This window comes from Homarus americanus, unplaced genomic scaffold (genome assembly GCF_018991925.1).
Source record: "Homarus americanus isolate GMGI-L3 unplaced genomic scaffold, GMGI_Hamer_2.0 scaffold37032, whole genome shotgun sequence".
NCBI lineage: Eukaryota > Metazoa > Arthropoda > Malacostraca > Decapoda > Nephropidae > Homarus > Homarus americanus.
The window spans coordinates 426,793-433,282 of record NW_024731852.1 but is presented as its reverse complement, the minus strand read 5'-3'; the positions used below and the strand labels follow the sequence as shown (position 1 = coordinate 433,282).

Below are 6,490 nucleotides of genomic sequence, written 5' to 3'. Positions count from 1 at the left end.
TCTCTCTCTCTCTCTCTGTCTCTGTCTCTGTCTCTCTCTGTCTCTGTCTCTGTCTCTCTCTCTCTCTCTGTCTCTGTCTCTCTCTCTGTCTCTGTCTCTGTCTCTGTCTCTCTGTCTCTCTCTCTTTCTGTCTCTCTGTCTCTCTCTCTGTCTCTGTCTCTCTGTCTCTGTCTCTCTCTCTTCTGTCTCTGTCTCTGTCTCTCTTTCTCTCTCTCTCTCTCTCTCTCTCTCCATGAGTCGCCAGGGAAGATATACAACGGACCAGAAACCTCTTGTAGGTGTTCCGTCATTTTCTGCTCGTCACTGTATTATTCCTTGTGTCCTGCTCTGACTCCCAATTGAACTCGTAAACATGGCATGGCGGGTGTCCTTGATCTTCTCTTGGCCAGTCCATGTGTGGGTGTGGTGGGGGGCCAGGGGATGTAGGTGTGGGTGTGCTGGAGGTGTGGGTCTGTTGGGGAAGGTTAGGTTAGATTTGGTTAGGTTAGGTTAGCATGTGGCCTTTTGTTTACCTAGTATACGTTTTAACTTTTAGCCCCGACTGACTGACTACTTCACTGACTTGACTGACCGCTCACTTCCTTACCAGAGCCACTTAGCTACGTCGTTCCTTCCCCCCGTAGAAAGTTTTAACCCAGGATATAAGACACTAGCTGGGCCTCCCTCCCTTACCTAAAGCCCGAACCTGTCTTGAAAGGTCGACGACACATTGAGAAGAGAAGAAAACAAATTATCACTTTTTTCTACTCTTTCATATTCCTCGTGTTTAAGTAATTTTTTTTTGGGGGGGGGCGTAAGTTAAGGAAGATGTATTTTATTTTTTTATTAATTGAAGTATTTTTATTATTTATTTTTTTGTAGTAATTGTTAGTTATTTGGATGTTTTTTATTGTGCAAGATGTTAGGAGCTTTGTGGTTGTTGGCGTTAAATGGAGCGTGGGTTATAGGCTGTTGTGGGGATTGATTTTGCCACTTACAGCGGCTACTTTATTGTGCATCCCACACTTATCCTGTGAGCGGTAGCGCAAAAGGATTACAGAGTAGAGTTCACAAAGGGTCATAATAATTAACCCCCGTTGTCAGGATATTATGGCACTGAATGTTACTCAGTATTTCAATTACATTATTTGTTTAGTTCTATACATAAAGGGTAACTTATTCACAAATGCGTGAGAACAGGCGTGTGAGGCAGTATGTCTGGCCTCACACTTTGTTATTCACATTTACTTGAGAAGTATTCAAGCACATTGCGTATTTGGTTCTGTACATAAGAACTGATATAGCTACTAAGTGCAAAAAAGTGGATACAATCTTAATATGTCGGCTATCTTGCCATTAGAGATGAAGTGTTGTGCCATTTCACACACAGTGTGCTTGGACCTGTCCCTAAAAGGTTCTATCTTCACACAGTCGAGGACGTAGTGTTCAAGTGTGTGGCCATATGTCTGGCCACACACTTTACATTTAGTCTTGTTTACATCTGCTTGAGGAACATACTGCCAGAGGTACCTATATCCTAACCTTAATCTAGCGGTTACAACATCTTGTAATCTAGCGATCTTGTTACTTGCTCCATTTACATGTTTCACTTGATGCATCTCATCATGGTACACTATGGATCGACTAGTGCTTGTTTGCACTAGTCTACTTGCATCAAACTCATCAATAAGTTCTTTCCTAATTACAGTTTTAAGGGTTCTTTTTGACAGACCCAAATTGTATTCAACGGTGTCTTTGTTAGACGCGAGTTTGGCGAGGGCATCAACTCTGTCATGTTTTATGAGGCCTATGTGAGAGGGGATCCACAACAGTGTAATGGGGTGTGGGTTACCATGCTGGGTTAAGGTGTGTTGTAGGGTGGTGGCGGCATCTCTACAGTACACCCGAGCTGCTCCCCAGTCCCTTTCACTAGTATAGGGAACCTTGTACCCACGCCCCTTCCCTACGCTTTCCCACTGGACCCACCTGCCTTCCCACTGGACCCACCTGCCTTCCCACTGACCCACCTGTCACCTGCCCTGTATAATAAGGAACTCATTAGTATACTCGGTGTTTATTTACGACAAATTGATCGACGGCTGAATAAGATTTACAAAATTACCTCCGAATTTTGGCCTTTTTCGCTTCTCTGTGTTCAGGCGAATCTCTGTTAGGCGTTCGGTACACAATATGTAAACAAACTCGGTTACTTAGCGACTACAGTATAATTGGATATCCAGCGACGTGTTTCATTCCGTTTTAGTCCTCAATTGGTGTAATTTTATGGAGTTAGTTGACTGTTGTAAGCACATGCTATTCCTAATAACCAACAACATGTAGTTTCATCATAACCTAACCTAACCAGGAGCTACAGACTAGAAGCTGTCCTCCATTTAACTTATAGGGACCTTAAGGGGACTTGTTTGTAAAAGTATAGGCAGCAGGGGTCCGTCGTCCGTGTGTATAGTGCCTCTGTAACTTCCCATTTAACTGTCTCTACGGTAGGTTAGGTTAGAGGTTAGGTTAGGTTATGTTAGGTTAGGTTATGTTAGGTTAGGTTAGGTTATGTTAGGTTAGGTTATGTTAGGTTAGGTTGGAGGTTAGGTTAGGTTATGTTAGGTTAGGTTAGGTTGGAGGTTAGGTTATGTTAGGTTAGAGGTTAGGTTAGGTTAGGTTATGTTAGGTTAGGTTGGAGGGTAGGTTATTAGATTAGGTTTAACTAGGTTGGGTTAGACTAGACTAGATAAGGTGAGACTAGATTAGGTTAGGTAAGGTAAGTTAGGTCAGGTTAGATTAGGTTGGAGGTTATTGAAAGCCCTATGGAGTGTTAGCAGTTGATTACGGTGGACATTCTTCACTACAGTAATACTAAACAGAGTTATCTCATCTTCGTTAACACTTTTCCCTTCTGTATACGGTATAGTGACACTCTCTCAAGTATAGTGACTCTGTATCAACTCTAGGCCACTATAGGAGTGATAAATATATATGTGTGTGTGTCTGTGTGTGTAGTTACAGTCACGTTCTTCTTCCCTGTTGTGTTAATCTTGTTAGAAAAATGAAAACCCGAAATAATTGTAAAAAAAAATGAAAAAACGTAATTATAAAAAAAAAACATAAAACCCGAAATGTAAATAAAACGAAAACCTGAAATAATTGTAAAAAAAAAAGAAATAATTTGAACAAAATATTAAAATCCGAAATAATTGTAAAAGAAATGAAAACCCGAAAAAAAATAAACACCAGATTTTCTCCACTTACTATTAAAAAAAAAATTCAAACGTAGTCAACAATATTAACACCTTAGAATGAAAGGCATAAAATATATATATATATATTTTATGTTAATCTCACATATGTTAAATGTATATGTTAACGCTTTAAACAATCATAAGAAAAAAAATCAGTACATACAGTTACCGGCACATATTTTTTTGTTATCCTGTGTGTGTGTGTGTGTGTGTGTGTGTGTGTGTGTGTGTGTGTGTGTTACGATGACATTATTTCAACTGGGGTTCACTTGACTACTGTAGCTCTTTTTATGTGCGTCTCTCAGGTGAAGTCACTCTTAGATTGTGTGTCTCAGCTCTCAGGGAACCTAACACGTTATTATTTCCTGCGTAGGATATCATAATTGTGTTGTTTTGTTTCTCGCTTAGCATTGCCGATTTCTTTCCGTTATCTAGTAAGTGTTAGGTTAAGTTAGGTTAGGTTAGGTTAGGATAGGGTATGTAAAGGTTAGGGTAGGGTAGGGTAGGGTAGGGTAGGGTAGGGTTGTGTTAGTGGGCAAGTGTAAAAGGTTAGGTTAGGTTAGGTAGGGTACAAAGTGGTTAGGTTAGGTATGTAAAGGTTAGGTTAGTTATGTAGGGTAGGTTAGGGTAGGGGTAGGGGTAGGTTAGGGTAGGGTAGGGTTTGTGTGTTGTTAGGGTTAGGATAGGGTATGTAAAGGATAGGGTAGGTAGGTTAGGCAGGGCATGTTAGGTTAGGTTAGGTAGGGTAAGTGTAAAGGTTAGGTTAGGTTAGGTATGTGCTGTTATATGCATGCAAAATGTCTGTGTTATGCAAAAACAAAATAGCATGCAAAAAATGCCAGTGTTGCTGTATTGTGCAAAAATGCTGTGCTTGGGTTAGGTTAGGTAGGTAGGTAGGGCAGGGTGTTGTGTTGTATGTGTTGTTAGGTATGTTAGGTTAGGTTAGGTTGTAGCTAAAGAAGCAGGCTAAAGAAGCCAGGCTGGCTCGGCTCGGCTCTGTAAGGTTGTACCACAGTGGCCCACAGTACCCACGTATAGCTCTTGTGGTGTAAACGTTCTCTCCCCGTTTACTCTTTTAGCTCTTATTCTCGTAGATTAACTTACGCCACTAATTAATAACCAAACCTAACCTTGCCTTGCCCTGCCTTGCCTTACCTAACCTTACCTAACCTTACCTTACCTTACCTAACCTAACCTAACCTAACCTAACCTAACCTAACCTAACCTAACCTTACCTAACCTTACCAACCTAACCTAACCTTACTTACCTAACCTAACCTAACCTAACCCAACCTAACCTAACCTAACCTAACCTAACCTAACCTAACCTAACCTAACCTTACCTTACCTTACCTCACCTCACCTCACCTCACCTCACCTTACTGTAAATATTCATCGTTAGGATAAAATAGTTTAGCATCATATCTGAGTAAAATAACTGATAAAGTTTAGCTGTTCTGTTGGAGGTGAAATTTTGATACCTCGGCCCTCTGTTGTTGGTGGGGCAGGTAGTGTAGGGAGGTAGGTACTGACGTGGTTGGAGGCCTGGGGGGTGGGGGAGATGAGAGAGGCTTAACGTGATGGCCTTTCCCCTTAACATGATGGCCCTCCTCCCCTTTAACATGATGGCCCTCTCCCTTTAACATGATGGCCTTTCCCTATAACATGATGGCCCTCTCCCTATAATATGATGGCCCTCTCCCTATAACATGATGGCCCTCTCCCTTTAACGTGATGCCCTCCCCCCCCCTTACAATAACAACGAACATTTCTAAGGGAGGATCTCATGATATTTTTACTCAGCATCTAAGAGACTTTCACCATTATAAGATTATTTTAACAGCATCTTGGTTATTTTCACTTCTGTCAACAAGGTGATAATAAATATTGCAGTTTAGATATAAAATAGAAACTCTTTATCTGTAGTGGAGAAGGTAAAGTGTCGTAATAATTGAAGCTTCGTTGAACAGTCGGCTCAAGTATCGTTCAACGTCTTTTAGTATTCCATTGAACGCCCAGGTAATATTCCTTTGAACAATAGAGTATCAGTGTACTTTTGACTCCATTGTAGTCGTTGTCTTTGTATAGGTATGTAACCGAGTGATTTAGATGCGCCCCCCCCCCCCCACGTCTCTTAGCAGCGGTTGGGGTGGAGTGGATGCTTGACGAACGAACCTTGGGAGACCACCTTCAGGTTACGCGAAAGGGGAAAGTGTAAACATTGCTATGGCGGGCGTTTACTGAGAGGGTCTCCGTGTCTGAGTCTCCGGTGACGATTGGTGGTGTGGTCGTGGGGAGGCCTGGGCTTGGTGACACGTGTGGGTAGGGTTGGTGCACGTTTGGGTAGGGTTGGTGCACGTGTGGGTAGGGTTGGTGAAACGTTTGGGTAGGGTTGGTGACACGTGTGGGTAAAAGTGGTGACGTGTGGGTAGGATTGATGACGTGTGGGTAGGATTGATGACGTGTGGGTAAAAGTGGTGACGTGTGGGTAGGATTGATGACGTGTGGAGGGTAAAAAGACATTTTTATATAATTTAAAATATTATGAAATCTTTAATTTTTTATATAAATTGATTGTTGATAACTTTGTCTTTACAGGGAAAATGGAGACGTGACAGAGGAGGCTCTAGGCGACACATCCAGACAGTAACGACACCTCCCAGGCAGGTCGTGTGTAGAGCAACGAGAAGACCTGGACGACAATCCCCAGGTCGTGTTGAACAACGACGAAAGAACCTGAAGCAACGACACCCCTTCCTTTAACCAACCAGGGTAACTACCAAGACCCGCACGACCATTGCCATCGTTACATACGAGGTGCCAAGGCAGTGTGTTTATCCAACTCACTCCTGCCGCCTGTCCCCCCCCCCTCCCTCCCTATAGTGAGATTTTAAGACCACTCTATGATCACAAGACGAGATAACAACAACAGCTTAAGATAACAGCCTCCAAGAACATCAGTGAAGTGGTAAGAGATCACGACTTCAAGATCATAGGGAGAGAGTGAAGAAAAAAAAAACTCGGACCATAGTACAAAAAAAATAATAATAATAATCATATACAAATCAGACAAGATCTCAGCCTGTTTCCACTTTTCCAAAATCAACACAAGATCATCCCAAGATCACACGAGAGATTAGCCACTACTACATCCACGCTTCCATGATCAGAGCCCTTAAGATAACCGCCCAAGATCACACTCCAAGATCACAGAGACCTGAACCCCTCCCCTCCTCACACACCGTAAGATTGAGCATTCC

General features: G+C 42.3%; 1 long non-coding RNA gene across 1 annotated transcript in view; it reads left to right on the top strand.

Moving 5' to 3' along the window:
* LOC121867900 overlaps nucleotides 1-6,295 on the top strand; it is a 26,564-nt gene extending 20,269 nt beyond the window's left edge. The window contains exon 2 of the long non-coding RNA XR_006089259.1: nucleotides 5,829-6,295. This is a non-coding gene — a long non-coding RNA (uncharacterized LOC121867900). The remainder of the gene's footprint in view (nucleotides 1-5,828) is intronic.
* Nucleotides 6,296-6,490: the final 195 nt, after the last annotated feature.